Consider the following 15,593-nt stretch of genomic DNA (forward strand, 5'->3'; position numbering starts at 1 on the left):
AGCTGTTTTCAACGTTTCGAAAGCTTTAACGCAATCTTCATTAAAATCAAAGGTTGAATCTTTCATGAGTAAATTAGTAAGTGGTTTGAAAATTACAGAGAAATTCTTAATAAATCTTCTGTAAAAACCTGCATGTCCTAAAAACGACCTTACTCCCTTAACAGTAGTTCGAGGGGGTAATTTTTCTATTACTGAAGTTTTTGCTCTATCCACTTCTAATCCCTTTTCAGATATTTTGTGACCTAAAACAATTCCCTCGTCAACCATGAAATGACATTTTTCCGAGTTTAATACTAAATTTGTTTCTTCACACCTAGACAAAACTTTATCCAAGTTTTGTAGGCATGAATCGAAAGAATCTCCATAAACGGAAAAATCATCCATAAAAACTTCCATGATATCTTCAATGAAATCATTAAAAATTGCAGTCATACAACATTGAAATGTTGCAGGTGCGTTACATAGACCGAAGGGCGTCCTTCTATATGCAAATGTTCCGTAAGGACATGTGAAGGTTGTTTTATCTTGGTCATCCGAGTAAATATATATTTGAAAGAATCCGGAGTAACCGTCTAGAAAACAATAGAAAGCATGACCAGCTATCTTTTCGATCATTTGATCAATGAAAGGTAGAGGAAAATGGTCCTTCCTAGTTGCTTTATTAAGGTTCCTATAGTCTATACAAACCCTCCAACCAGTGGTGGTTCGTGTAGGTATTAATTCACCTTCGTCATTCCTTACAACTGTTATGCCTCCCTTTTTAGGTACACAATGGATTGGACTAACCCATTCACTATCTGAAATACGATAAATGATTCCATTGTCAAGAAGTTTAGTAATCTCATTTTTTACTACTTCTTTCATATTCTGATTGAGACGTCTTTGTCTATCCGCTTTAGGCGGCTTATCTTCTTCTAAGTGAATTCTGTGCATTACAATACTAGGATTAATTCCTTTTAAGTCTGAAATTTGCCATCACATACTTCCTATCCTATTTCTAACAAATTCTTTCAATTTCTCTTCTTGAACCTGTGTTAATTTGTTAGAGATAATTATAGGTAGAGAATCGCCTTTGCCTAAGAAAGCGTACCTCAAATGACTGGGTAATTCTTTAAGTTCTACTTTAGGTGGAACTATAATTGAAGGCGGAACTGATCCATCTTCTCGAATCAAAGGCTCTGGGTCCTTATCTTCTAATTCCTCACTCATTATAGGTTCTATTATTTCTTCTTTTTGAAAAATGTCATTTACACATTCTTCAACTAAATCAAGTTTAATACAAGCGAAATCCTCCATAGGATATTTCATTGCTTGGTTCATATCAAACTCGATCTTATTGTCTCCTATTCTTAAAACTACTTTCCCTTCCGACACATCAACTAGAGCACGTCCCGTGTTCATGAACGGTCTACCAAAAATTAGCGGACAATTAACGTCATATGCAAAATCTAATATAACGAAATCGGTAGGAAAAATAAATTTGTCAACTTTAACTAAAACATCCTCAATTATACCATATGGCCTTTTAGTGGTTTGATCCGCTAATTGCAAAACCATGTTGGTACGTTTGATATCTTCTTCTAAGCCTAACTTATTAAAAATTGATAATGGCATCAAATTTATACTTGCCCCTAAATCACAAAGACAACTGGGGAATTCAATATCTCCCAATTTACACGGAATGGTAAAACATCCAGGATCTTTGAGTTTGGTGGGCAAATTACTTGACACAATTGAACTACAATCTTCAGTTAGTGAAATGGATGAAATTCCTTCCCAACTGATTTTCTTTGAAATTAAATCTTTTAGGAATTTACCATAATTGGGAATTTGCGTAATTGCATCCATAAACGTTAAATTAATATGCAAATTTTTAAGTTTGTCTAAAAATGTTAAAAGTTGTTTGTCATAGTCCTTATTGCGGACTTTGTGTGGAAAAGGTTGTTTGGGTACAAAATTTTTTGTACTAGAGTCAATTGGTGCATCTTTTTGGTTTAATGTATCTTCTTTGGACTTTGGTAAATCAGTTCCTGGTAAAGTCGAATTTCCGGGCATTTCCGGACCTAAGTAATTTTTCCCTGAACGAAGAGTGATAGCCTTAACATGCTCTTTCGGATTTTCTTCCGTATGGCTGGGAAGACTTCCCTCTTTGCGGGATGGAATTGATTTAGCGAGTTGTCCAATTTGAACCTCCAAATTATGGATGCTTGATGATTGGTTTTTAATAAGCTAATCGAATTTATTCTCGATCCGTTTAAAACCATCGTCATGATTACTTATTTTTCCGCTCATAGCATCAATAAATTTATCGATTTTTGAAGATAAAGTGCTAATCGTATCTCTTGATTGATTTTGATAATTAGTGGCACGATTTTAATTAGCATTAGGATTATTATTGTTATCTTTCCAGTTAAAATTAGGATGATTTCTCCATCCAGGATTATATGTATTGGAATAAGGGTTATTAGTTTGAATTTGTCATTGGACAAAATTTACCTGTTCAATTTCGCTCATACCTTCATAATCCACATCCGTTTGGATTGGCTGACCATTAGGATCACACGGTGCCATAAACCTATCAATTTTGTGCGATAAGGCAGAAAATTGGGCTTGCAACATCGGAACTGGATCAAGATTCACTATACCTTTAACTGATGACGTAGTTGAGGATGATGGTTTCGCCATTGGTACGTGTCCACGCTCCGCGGGCCACATACTGCTGTTGATAGCCATTTCCTCCAAAAGTTCTCTTGCTTGGGCCGATGTTTTCTTCATGAATAACCCTCCAGACATAGCATCCAATGAACCTCTAGTTGTAGGATTTAGTCCATTATAAAATGTTTGCATTAAAAGTTCAGCGGGTAATTGGTGGTGTGGGCATAAACGTTGAAGTTCTTTAAAACGTTCCCAAGCCTCATAAAGAGTTTCATTATCATTTTGAGAAAAAGATGTTAATTCTTTAATGACTCTTGCGGTTTTTGCTAAAGGAAAAAATTTTGATAAAAATGCTTGGGCTAATTGCTCCCAAGTCTCAAATGTTGCGGCTGGCATAGAAGTTAACCATTCTTTGGCTCGATCCTTCAAAGTAAAAGGAAAAAGGCGAAGTTTGATTGCTTCCGCAGTCACATCTGTTATTTTAAAAGTGTCACAAATTTCTAAGAAATTTGTCAAATGGGTGTTCGGATTTTCGTTAGGTAACCCGTAAAATGTTACGTTATTTTGTAACATATTAAGCAATGCTGGCTTAATCTCAAATTGATTTGCATTTATTTGGGGTCTAACTATACTGTTTGTTACACCGGCCACTCCTGGCCTAACGTAATCCATAAGCGTAGCCATAATTTCTGGCTCAGTAATTCTAGTTTTTATTGGAGTCTTGTTTTTGTTTTTGTTTTTCTTGTTCTTTTTAAGAGTCTTTTCAATTTCCGGGTCTAGCGGTTTTGGTGGGATGCCTGAACTTCTAGAACTGCGCATGAACTTGAAATTTCGCACGAACCGAAACTACCTTCAAAACAGAATTTGAAAAATAAATATGTGAGTAATTTGAAATAAATAAAATATAAAAGTTTGAATAAGTATAAATAAACCTAGATTCGAAATAAAATACGAAAAATCTAAATTTTTGTCAAAAATTTTGGCATTCCCCGGCAATGGCGCCAAAAACTTGTTGAGCGATTTCCGCAAGTGCACGGTATACGCTTGTAGTAATAAAAGATATCGATCCCACAGGGAACGTTTTTTTAACAAAAACTTATTTTGAATTGGTTAAATATACTTTTAAGATTTATAATATGGAAAATCGTTAAATCGGATTTGGTTTTGAAATTGCTGGAATGAGAATTAGATTAGAGTATAAATATGTTAGAAAATACTTCTGATTTAGGAATGAATTTACAAAACAGGATTGTTTAGTTCTTTAGAAAAGTAAACAAATGTATTCGTTTGCATTAAGCAAAGAAAACAACTTTAAACTTTGTATAAATTATAATGATGAAATAAATGACGGAACCTCTAATTTTTAGGTTTTGAACTGTAGTCAATCCTCCTACGGTCGGGTTAGATCGCTACCTTAACCAAATTAAAACTCTTTCGAGATAATAATTTGTCTAAGTGTTTAATAAAGTTTCCTTGTAAAGATTTTGAATTAAACTACGTTTTAATGAAAACACCGGCAATCCACTTCGGATCCTTTACCAAAGTGCTGCATGAAAATCTATCGAATAGAACGGAATTTATTAGATGAAATATAAATTGATACAAGTTTACAGAGAACAAGGAGCATGAAAACATTCGACGGCGTGCAAGTGAACGAGTTGTCAATCCTTTCCTTGGGTTTCGTTAGAGTTTGTCAGACTCAGGGGCGGATTCTCTACTCAATCTTCTCGTTGAATCTTCGGAATAGAGACTGGTCTATCTACTACCAAAATGTAAACTAATATGAACAAATCTAAACGCTAATGTGTTTGTTATTATTGAATAAACAATGTGTGTACATCATATTGCTTTTTACAGAAATGAAATCTAAATTCTGAATCACTTGACTTGGAATTTCTGCATAAATTCTATACTAATCTCTTTCTTCTATCTATCTCCAACTCTTCATCAACTCTTTATTTATAGATGTTGAAGAGTCGTGGTTGAAGTGTCGTGTCTGTTGTGAAGGAACGTATCTGTTATGAAGGGACGTCTTTATCCACCCGAACGAACGCGTTTCTTTGAATTAAACATGTGTTTATTGTACTTGGAGGAATTTCTGCACTTACCGAGAATATTTAATTCTCGGCCGAGAATGGGGTAGCATTTATTTGGTCTTCAAACGAAGGGAAGGAGCTGCTGAAAACGCGTGTCGCGATCGAGAATTTGAGATTCTCGGTCGCGGCTTTTGTAAATTCTCTACCGAGAATCTTGTTTCCTCAACCGAGAATGTGATATTTTCTTCTATTTCTGACTTCGTCTTTGTCCTCGTTTAGGTGTAATTGATCTTCGTTGTTTTTGACTCTTTTTGTAGGGTTTTTATTCTGTTTTTAAGCTCTTTTCGTTCCTATTTGGATTTTACCAAATATTTACGTACCTTGCAAGAAAGAAACATATTCGAACTTAAAAGTATTCTAAACATGTATAAATAGCACAAATTCGTAGCAATATTGATGTAATTATTGATGATATATTAGGTATATTTTGGGCTTAACAGTTACATGTTGATATTGTTTGAGTTTTCTCATGTTCTGGAATGATTTAGTTATGTTTCATTTATGTTTCAGTTATGTTCAGTTATGTTACAGGTTGATACTGTTTGAGTTCTAGAATGTTCTGGAATGATTCAGTTACAGATATATTATAGTTATGTTTAGTTATGTTACAGATTGATACTGTTTGAGTTCTGTAATGTTCAAGAATGATTCAGTTATATTCAGTTATGTTACAGGTTGATACTGTTTGAGTTCTGGAATGATTCAGTTATGTTCAGTTATGTTACAGGTTGATACTGTTTGAGTTCTGTAATGTTCAAGAATGATTCAGTTACAGTTATGTTACAGGTTGATACTGTTTGAGTTCTGTAATATTTTGGAATGATTCAGTTATGTTACAGTTATGTTCAGTAATGTTCTGAAATGATTCAGTTTGAGTTTCAAAAATAAGTCATGATATAAAGCCAAAAGTGTGAAATATAATCCGTACAAGTATAATAAAAAAACTAAAATACAGTCACAAATCACTTGGCCAAATGTCAAGCTCCCATAATCTGCTCCAAGGACTGTCTCCACTCGGTCGCATCCTCCTCATCATGCCCTTTCAGCACATCCAACACACCTTCGCCCCAGTTAGCCAAACGGCTAACCCACTGAAAGAAGAAAAAACAAAGACTTAATAAATACTATTTCATACTTCAGCAAATATCATTTCATATTTGTAAATCAGTAGATTAAAACCAAAATCACTTACAATCTCATTGTTCGATCGAGTATGAACAATCGGTGCGGGTCCAGTAATCTCCAGAAGTAGACGAGGATGTGAATGATGGGTGTACCAATTCATGTACTGATCCTCACAGGCCGACGGAATCCGTGCTGGCGTGAACCGAGATAATATCAGCATAGCCCACTCGGGAAACGAGTCCTAACAATCCTGCGCCATCACATGCGGCACATCTGCCCGACACTGTTTGGTAGACCAAGGACGTACTGCCTTGGAAGTCCTCAAGATTGGTCTAGGGATGGTCTGCACGTAACCCAGCTGACGAAGGCATCTGTCCGGCATCTACGGCTCGATCACATCCCTGTATCGTATCCATCTGGCGTATGTCATCCTTGGGGTACCCGTAATGGCATCAGGACCATACGGCATCCACATCACCTACAGATGTATACAACTAAATTAACATACAAGTAAATCAAAATATTTTAATTGCACCAAATTTATACAACTATCAATCCGGTCTCGGTATGATCTCAGCCGATCATCACTCTTCTCTAGCGCGATGGATGGCCACATGGAAGCCCTAAGAAGATCGGGGTCCATGTTAACTCCCTCCCGATGAGGCCTGAAGCATGGGAAGTACTCGTAAATCCATGCCTGAAGCAGTGTTAGACATCCAGTGATCTGGCCGTAGTCTCCTCTACTAGCAATACTTAAATGACGGTATAGATATGCTAGTGCAGTCGAGCCCCAAGAGAATCCCATGGCTCCAGCTGTCAAGTCCTACACCTCCAGCAGGCAGGAAGGTCGGATGCGGTCACCACTCTTGTCTACAAACAAGGTGGAACCAAGCATCAGCCACGTCCAAGCTGTAGCCTAGGCATCGGGAATCAGATCTCCTGGACAATACTCCATGACGGAAGCCGCTCGTATACAACTGGAAAAATAGTGACCGACCAGCAACTCTGCTAGAGTCATCCTAAACAAGTCCATCACGCATGACTGCAGCTCCTCCGAACCCATCTCAGCAGTCACCATGTCCCTATTTATGGGGATACGTAAAATCTACCACACGTCATGCAACAGAATGCTCATCTCACCGAATGGCATGTGGAATCATGATGTGTCTAGCTGCCATCGCTCCATAAAAGCAGTAATCAGAGGCGCATCGATGTGGCCATACATGATAGCTGGAAGATGGGCCAACCCAGACGACTCGATACGCAATCGGATCTCCTCAGAAGCACCGTTGTACCATAACACCAGCCTCCCGCAATAACCGGATCTGGTCTGGCACCTAAGGATTCCCCTATCCTGCCCGCTCCAGATAGCACATGCAATATGGTCTGGCACCGGTCTTTTAAAACACCTTTTAAAAATGGTACCATCGATTGGACCGGGCCGATTTAATCGGCCCGACCCTATGGTATAGCTGCTGCCGTAGGGCAGCAGCTAGCGGCCAGGCGCTGCTGCCTCAGCAGCATCAGCGTCTGCCGCTACTGGTTACTGCCGCAAGGCAGCAACCAGTCGTAATAGCGGTCGAGGTCGCCGCCATATTGATATTTATTATTTTTATTATTAAATATATATATATAATTGTTCTAAAACGGTTTCAAAACAATTTTCAGAATATTAAAACAGTTTTATCTTTTAGATTTAATAAAACAAAATGTTTTAATTATCTAACTATAAAACCTTTAGGTTTTGTTTAAACGATTATCAACCGAAATAATCAGGAACTATGCATAATCAGTTTTAATTAACAAGTAATCAAAACTTATTTATCGTTAGATTAATTGAACTAACCGATTAATTAATTTGTCCTAACAATAAATCTATTCAATCTGATTGAATAACCCTTTATATTTACATATATGAAATAACAGATTAACATAGGCTCTGATACCAATGAAGGAAAATATACAAGCCTAGGCATAGCGGAATAATAAAATTTTATCTATTTTATCTATTTCCCTTTTCCAAGATCTGTTAATTGTTATTTCATATAAAGAGGGATAGAAAGTAATACCTTTATCGAAGAACTATCTACCGTTGCAAACGAAGTGCCCACAACTTGTTATTATCAACTCGTGAACCACGAACGTTTGATTCAACACAAAAACAAAACTAATCAGTAATCAATCTTTAATAAATAGCAATCGCAATGATTGCCTTTAACAGAAATCGGTACGAGATCAAAGAGGGAGTAAGAAATAAAGTAAATTAGCCTAGACGACGACGGAACAATTCCTTCTCCTCCTTTCCTATGTTGGCCGAAATACTGAGGCTAGGGGTCTATTTATAGACTTCCGAAACCCTAATCCCAGTTGTGTTAGGAATTTAATTAATTGGAATCTTATTCTGAATAGGATTCCTAATTAGATAATTAAATAAACACTTTAATATTATCTAAACAATAACTAATTATATTTAGATAATTATTATTAATCAAATTAATAATTAATTAATATTAGGGATAATTAATTAGAGTTTTAATTGCATAAAACATTCAATTAATATTATCAGATAATTCTTTAGTTTAATTCATAATCATAATCTAATTATAATTATTAAACTAAATTAATATCCCTAACTAATATGTAAATTTCGGCCCATGTGTCTGTGTCCCGCTAATTACGTTTTCGTCCTCCGATTCCAAGTCCCATATGCGATCCATTAGGTTCTTTATTGCCACTAGCCGTATATATCCTTTGAAATTATTCATCACGATTAATTCCAACATATATATAACGGAATACCGTCGCGAGCTGTTACTAGCAGAACCTATGATATTCTCCCAGAGCAATTAAGAAGTCAGGTTGATAACTGACGTTAACCTTTCTGTATTAGGTACAGTATAATACGACCCTTCATCAACTATATCCTGTCGGTCAATTCCTTATAACCATAGAATGTGTCAAGGTTACATATAACGAAGAGTCTGGTTTTACTTGTATAGGTTGAATTCACTCTGAAAAGATAAGTTAAGTGAAATGTTCATTTCTACTCTTAACTGTATCACCTTGCAAGGATTTCAGTCAATTCACCACAAGCGGCCATTTGGATATATCTCCCACTTACCGGGAGTGACGAATGCTCAATCTGACATTAACTATTCTGCAATTACTTTGTGTGATACCCAACCCTGCTCTCACACACCCTAGGCTCTCACCTATTGGATCGTGCTCGCACAGAATCAAAGTATCAGACTCTATAATCCAGAATCACTAATTAACGAATGTTTGAGTCTGAGGATTAGTTATACATACTAATACCAATGAGATGAATAGTTGTCACATTAGATAAATCAATCCATTCTGTTATCTCAAGTCGGGTCCCAATCCTAATGAACTCTTTCACCGGATCCATGTAACTGTCTAGATATCCGAATATCTAAAGCTTGTGAGATCAGCTTTCTGTCTCGATAGAAAACACTGTTACATGCAAGTCTCAACAGTAATATGCCAACCCATATAACATATCACTTGACTTGGGTTTACTTTAAGTCTATTGGTCTATTATAAAGTACAGTCTCACTTCATGCTTGTATGAACACTTTATAACTACTTAAATAAACTTAGGATTACTTTCTTCATGAAAGATTCTTGCCTTTATATATAGTTTCATTTTAATGCTATATATCTGATTAATCAAATAAACAATTTATTCATTAATATTAATATCCTAAAATAATTGTCTTTAGGACAGTAAACTCCAACATTCTCCCACTTGGACTAAAGCCAATTGTTCCTGAAACTAATACCAGAAGAACTAAGATGTCTATCGTGAGCTCTTTGTGGTAATGGCTTGCTCAACGGATCTGCAACGTTGTCCTCAGTGGGCACCTTTTCTATTCTCACATCTCCCCTGGCTATGATCTCCCTAATGAGATGATATCGCTTCAGATAATTTGGATGCATTATGAGACCGTGGTTCCTTTGCTTGTGCAATGGCTCCATTGTTATCACAGTACAGAGTAATGGGATTCACAATGTCAGGTACCACTCCTAGTTCTGTTATGAACTTCCTAATCCAAACAGCCTCCTTTGCCACTTCTGCAGTTGCGGTGTACTCTGATTTAGTTGACGAGAAAGCAACACTTCCTTGCTTGGAACTCTTCCAACTAACTGAACCTCCATTCAGGATAAACTGGTATCCTGATTGGGATCTATAATCATTTTCATCAGTCAGATGCTAGCATCTGAATATCCTTCAATTTTCAATTCTCCTTGTCCATATACGAGGAATATGTCTTTAGTTCTTCTAAGATACTTAAGAATGTTCTTGACAGCAATCCAGTGATCAAATCCCAGATTCCCTTGATATCGGCTTGTCATACTCAATGCGAACGCCACATCAGGTCTAGTGCAAAGCATAGCATACATGATCGAACCAACCGCGCTGGAGTAAGGAATTACAGCCATGCGATTCTTGTCACTGTCCGTTTTAGGACATTGACTATTTGATAACTTGACACCATGGACCATTGGTAAGTTACCTCTTTTCGATTCATGCATGTCAAAACGCTTTAGGACTTTGTCAATATATGTAGACTGGGATAGTCCGAGCAGTCTCTTTGATCTATCCCGATAGATCTTAATCCCTAAGATGTAGGCTGCGTCTCCCAAGTCTTTCGTGGAGAAATTACTCGATAATCAAACTTTTACTGTTTGCAACATTGCAACATCGTTTCCCATAAGTAGTATATCATCAACATATAGTACTAAGAAAACGACTGAGCTCCCACTTGTCTTCTTCTAAACACAAGCCTCTTCTGAGTTTTGTTCGAAACCAAATTGTTTTATGGTTTCATCAAAACGTTTGTTCCAGCTTCTAGATGCTTGCTTGAGTCCATAAATGGACCTTTGAAGTTTGCAAACCTTGGTTGCATTCTTCGACGTGAAACCTTCAGGTTGCATCATGTATACATCCTCAAGTAGGTTTCCATTTAGGAAAGCTGTTTTCACATCCATTTGCCAAATCTCATAATCAAAATGAGCGGCAATTGCAAGCAATATTCTGATAGATTTGAACATGGCTACTAGAGAGAAAGTCTCGTCATAGTCAACACCTTGCCTTTGACGATATCCTTTCGCTACTAACCTAGCTTTGTAGGTACTAACCTTTCCATCCATGTCTGTCTTCTTCTTGAAGATCCACCTGCACCCAATGGGTTTTATCCCTTCGGGTGGATCAACCAAAGTCCACACTTGGTTAGTATACATGGAGTCCATTTCAGAATTCATGGCTTCAAGCCATGCTTTAGATTCTGGACTAGTAAGAGCTTCTTCGTAGGTTTCAGGTTCATCGTCTAACACGGGAACCAGTTCGTCATCTCCCACTAGAAAACCATATCTAACTGGGAGTTCACGAATGCTTTGAGACCTACGAGTGGGATATGACACTTGTGTTTCATCTAGTGAAACGGGTTCGGGTTCAATTTCTTCCGTGTTTTCAACATGTGATTCCTCTTGAACTTCCTCAAGTTCAATCACGCTTCCATTTTGTGTTTCTTCCAGAAACTCTTTCTCTAGAAACACCGTGTGTTTGGATACTATTACCTTTTGGTCATCTGGATGATAAAAGTAATATCCTATAGTTTCCTTTGGGTATCCAATGAAGAAACACTTGTCAGATTTGGGATCTAATTTATCTGACACAATACGTTTGACGTATGCTAAACATCCCCATATTCTCATGAAAGAGAAGATGGGTTTTCTACCAACGAACAGTTTGAATGGTGTGGAACTGACGGATTTGGTTGGAACTCGGTTTAAGGTAAATAGGGCAGTTTCTAAGGCATAGCCCCAGAATGATTTTGGAAGAGAAGTGGTGCTCATCATGGATCGTACCATATCTAGTAAGGTGTGATTTCTCCTTTCTGATACACCATTGTGTTGTGGTGTATAAGGAGGTGTCCATTATGAGCATATTCCACATTCATTTAGATAACTCATAAATTCTTCAGAAAGATATTCTCCACCTCGATCAGATCGAAGTATCTTGATAGTCTTTCCTGTTTGATTCTCAACTTCATTCTTAAAGCATTTGAATTTCTCAAAAGCTTCTGACTTGTGCTTCATCAAATAGATATAACCATATCTGGTATGATCATCTATGAAGCTAATGAAGTATCTGAATCCTCCTCTTGCTTGGACTGACATAGGACCACATACATCTGAATGTATTAATCCTAGAGTGTCTGATACACGATGACCTTTATTGCTAAAGGGTGTCTTTGTCATTTTTCCTTTTAAACATGACTCACATGTTCCCATTGATTCAAAATCAATTGACTTTATAAGCCCATCTTGATGTAGCTTAAGCATGCGTCTCTGGTTTATATGGCCTAAACGACAATGCCACAAGTAAGTTGAATTATCTAATCTAAGTCTTTTGGTATCAATTGTGAAAGCAGAAACTTTATCATTCAAAATATAAATCCCATTTAATGATATTCCTGAAAAATAGAAAATATTATTTCTATAAAATTCACAACCATTGTTCTTAATTGAAACATGAAAGCCATCATCAACTAGACAGCTAATAGAAATAATGTTACGAGACATCTCTGGAACATACAAACAGTTCCTTAATTCTATTACAAGCCCAGAGGGCAAACTCAAAACATAATCTCCAATTGCGAGGGCGGCAACTCTTGCTCCATTTCCTACTCGCAAGTTTATGTCTCTTTTCTTTAATTCCCTAGTCTGCTTTAGTTCCTGCATATTCATACAAATATGAGATCCACACCCGGTATCTAATACCCAAGATTCAGACTGCGAAATTGAGTTAATTTCAATATAGAACATACCAGAAGTTGAAGCACCATCCTTTCCCTTCTTGAGAGACTCTAGGTACTCCTTCCAATTTCTCCTCCAATGCCCATCTTTACCACAGAAGTGGCATTCCTCTTTGGGCTTCTTGACTTGCATCCCCTTCGTTTCGGTGGGCGTGGCCCCCTTGCCATTTTTGAGATAGTTAGGATTGGGAGGATTCCCTTTCCTCTTCTTTGATCCCTCAGTAGCAAGGGCCAGTATTTCCTTGTTTTCTTTTATATTGGGCTCGACCGTCTCGAGCATATTCGCAAGCTCTTCAAGAGAGGTTTGCAAGCCATTCACTTGGTAGTTCATGATGAACTGTGAATAACTCTCGGGGAGGGATTGAAGAAGTAAGTCTACACTTAGTTCATGATCCATCGCATCTCCAATACTAGAAAACTTGGTAATAAGGCCAATCATCTTGACACAGTGTGTCATAACAGACTTGCCCTCCTGCATCTTGCATCTATATAGTTGCTTCGTTATCTCATAGCGCTCGTACCGAATTTGATTCCCAAACACTTCTTTCAGGTGCGCGACCATGGAATAGGCATCCATCTCCTCATGTTGCCTTTTCAATTCTAGTGGCATAGATGTAAGTATGATGCATCCCGCGTGATCATCATCAGCCTTATGCTTCAAGTAAGCTTTGATCTTTTCGATGGGTGCATTAAAAGTCGGGGTAGAGGGTATCGGTGTATCAAGTACATACCCTACCTTATCGAACTTCAAAACGATTTTGAGGTTGCGATACCAGTCGGTGAAGTTTGAACCATTCAACTTGTAATCGGTAAGAATGTTTTGCAGATTGGTTTTAGACATGATTATTTTAGAGTACGATTTGATAAAATTAACCTGAGAGCGAGAAAAGTGACGGATGTTATTCATTTGTTTAATTTACTTACAATTTATATACGTTGGACTTTTATGTTTTTAAATTGCTCCCACTATTTTACCAAATTAATAACCCTCTACATTAATTCGAAGGATATTCACAATTCCTTTAGTGAGCTAGAATCCTAACTCCTGAAATTTCACCTTGAGTTTACTCAGCAAGCTAGTTTCATTCATTAGGTAGATTCATGTAATCAATCACATAAAAACATGTGATTTCTAGGTTGTTAGGTTACTAACCATATTAGTAACTGATATGTGTCGTCTATCAATCCCAATCATATTGCCCATTAGGTTAGAACAACATGAGTTTACTCATCCAATTATTCTATCCTAATTTAAGCATTACCCCATATTCATGAAAAACAATTTTTTTCGATAATTCAGGTGTTACCATAAGACCCCGAGCTTGAGTTTACTCAACAACCCAAAGGCCCCCAGTATTGCCGGCTGAATTATAATATTAGTGAGGGGCAACCGATTTTAATAACTTGCTTATTTACTTAACTTTTGATTAGTGAGGGATTTTATTTAAGTCTCATAATATAACCTAGTCTTGATTTGCTTTAGCACATATCAAACATTCATACATTCAACATTGACAATTATGGACATATCTCTAAGTTTATTCCGTTGAGCCAGAAACGGAATAAAGGTCACCCTAGGGAAATACTAACTATTACATATTTCTATTTGGGTCCTCCGTCTTCTCCTTGGCGCCTTGAATTACAACAATATTCTATTTCTAAGAAACTTCAATTTAGTTGAAGGGATTTGGATGAGAGGAGAACTACAATAGAAAGTAAGAGAAGGCAGGACACGCATGTCCTATTTAAATACCAAAAGACTAAATAACGATTATAGAGGGTCTAATATGTCCATAACGCCAAACATGCATAAACTCAATTAAACTAAATTTAATTGGTTGATTACATAAACTATTTATGTAATATTTGAGTTAATCAAATTAACAACTTACATTAATTTTCATCCAATTTTAATTATGCATATCCTAATTAATTCGTATAATTCATTTAATGCTTTGAATTACTTATATCAAATATTTAGGTAAAACAAACTTTTAAATAAATTGATTTTGATAATCAAAACAAATTATTATATTCTGAAACATATGTATATATATATTTAAAACCGGTCTTTTAAAACACCTTTTAAAAATGGTACCATCGAGGCCCGACCCTATGGTATAGCTGCTGCCGGCCAGGCGTTGCTGCCTTAGCAGCATCAGCGTCCGCCGCTACTGGTTGCTGCCACAAGGCAGCAACCAGTCGCAATAGCGGTCGGGGTCGTCGCCTCGCGGCAGCGACCCCGAACAGCTATTGATATTTATTTATTTTTATTATTAAATATATATATATATTTGTTCTAAAACGGTTTCAAAACAATTTTCTGAATATTAAAACAGTTTTATCTTTCAGATTTAATAAAACAAAACGTTTTAATTATCTAACTATAAAACCTTTAGGTTTTGTTTAAACGATTATCAACCGAAATAATCAGGAACTATGCATAATCAGTTTTAATTAACAAGTAATCAAAACTTATTTATCGTTAGATTAATTGAACTAACCGATTAATTAATTTGTCCTAACAATAAATCTATTCAATCTGATTAAATAACCCTTTTATTTACATATATGAAATAACAGATTAACATAGGCTCTGATACCAATGAAGGAAAATAGACAAGCCTAGGCATAGCGGAATAATAAAATTTTATCTATTTTTATCTATTTCCCTTTTCCAAGATCTGTTAATTGTTATTTCATATAAAGAGGGATAGAAAGTAATACCTTTATCGAAGAACTATCTACCGTTGCAAATGAAGTGCCCACAACTTGTTATTATCAACTCGTGAACCACAAACGTTTGATTCAACACAAAAACAAAACTAATCAGTAATCAACCTTTAATAAATAGCAATCGCAATGATTGCCTCTA

The 15,593-nt window shown here is 36.5% G+C and overlaps 1 non-coding gene across 1 annotated transcript; it reads left to right on the forward strand.

Annotated features, from left to right (window-relative positions):
• The first annotated feature begins 2,863 nt into the window (after positions 1-2,863).
• Positions 2,864-2,970, forward strand: LOC136221123 (small nucleolar RNA R71). Its single transcript, XR_010684911.1, has one exon. It is a non-coding gene; the product is annotated as a small nucleolar RNA R71 (small nucleolar RNA).
• The last annotated feature ends 12,623 nt before the right edge of the window (positions 2,971-15,593 follow it).

This window comes from Euphorbia lathyris, chromosome 2 (genome assembly GCF_963576675.1).
Source record: "Euphorbia lathyris chromosome 2, ddEupLath1.1, whole genome shotgun sequence".
Taxonomy (NCBI): Eukaryota; Viridiplantae; Streptophyta; class Magnoliopsida; order Malpighiales; family Euphorbiaceae; genus Euphorbia; species Euphorbia lathyris.